Source organism: Ambystoma mexicanum, chromosome 1q (genome assembly GCF_040938575.1).
Source record: "Ambystoma mexicanum isolate Mex_15411 chromosome 1q, UKY_AmexF1_1, whole genome shotgun sequence".
Lineage (NCBI taxonomy): Eukaryota > Metazoa > Chordata > Amphibia > Caudata > Ambystomatidae > Ambystoma > Ambystoma mexicanum.
The window spans coordinates 487,624,192-487,625,326 of NC_090922.1; the positions used below are offsets into that span (position 1 = coordinate 487,624,192).

Genomic DNA, 1,135 nt, shown 5'->3' on the forward strand with positions numbered 1-1,135 from the left:
AAAGTTACAAGCCAATTAATTATATCATTCTTCGCCTCATACATACTCAGGAGATCTTTAGGAAACCTAGGATGTGAAGAGGACCCCGAACCATCTCCAGATCCACTGGAAGAACCTTGTGAAGCCTGAATCTTGGCTAGCTCCAACTGGTGTTCCCTATCTTTCTGCTTCCCAACCCTCTCAATTTCCAATTTGGCCATAGCAAACTCAAGTTCTTTCTCTTTGAACCTGAGGGTGTCTCTTTTTTCAAATTGAACAATGCCTCTGCATTTGAGGAGGTCAAAGCAAGTAGACCAGATGATTAACTTTCTCCCTCCTCATCTTCAACACCAGTCACTGTAGTAACAGTAATGACATCACTGGTGCTGGGTCCAGCCCCAGCTCCACTATCGGGACCATTTGTTAAGTTAGGCACAACTTTGTTTCTTTCAAAATCCAGAATTTTTACAATTAACTCAGCTTCATCCGGCCATCCCGAAACCGCATCAAACGTGGAAATTGGGGATGCCAATGAGCCTGTGCGCCAGGTCCAGGGATCCTGCGATGGTGCTGATCGGGGTCTGACCTTAGGGGGACGAAGGGAACTGGGTCCCTGCAACAGCCCCAGCCACGCCCCTAGGAGGGAACCCCAGGGCGATTGATGTACAAGCAACCCTCAGACAGGCTTAGCCCCGGGAGGAACCCGGGGCCGCATGCTGCGTTCGAAGTGTTGATCAATGTGTCCTGCAATTCACACTAATTCTCGCAGTTAGCTGCATTCTTCATCGACGCGTGAGCCCAGTGATCCACCGCCAAAAGTCAAAGGCAACTTTCTTTTTGTTCCAGAAGTCATACTGACCCTGCCGGTGCAGGAGAGGCCGGGAGGAGGCAGCACCGCATGTGGCGAGAAGCCCAGTGTCCTGTCTAGCTCGGCCGAAACCATAGTGGTGTTAAAAAAAAATAATAATAATCCAGGCGCGTTGTTGCAAGGACCCTCCTGGGCCTTGTTTGCGCATTCTGCAATATATTTTGAGGCCCTCCGTGGCTGAGGGCAGTGTTGATTCCCCCCCACCCCCCGACTGTGTCCTTCCTTGATTCTCTTTCCGTTCCCGCCTCCCTGCCCGCCCCCGGCCCTGATCCTGACCTTCCCAGGGCA

The 1,135-nt window shown here is 51.5% G+C and overlaps 1 non-coding gene across 1 annotated transcript; it reads right to left on the bottom strand.

The window, feature by feature from the left end:
* Window positions 1–649: 649 nt before the first annotated feature.
* On the bottom strand, window positions 650–800 carry LOC138564980 (5.8S ribosomal RNA). Its single transcript, XR_011300904.1, has one exon. It is a non-coding gene; the product is annotated as a 5.8S ribosomal RNA (ribosomal RNA).
* Between the last annotated feature and the right edge of the window lie 335 nt (window positions 801–1,135).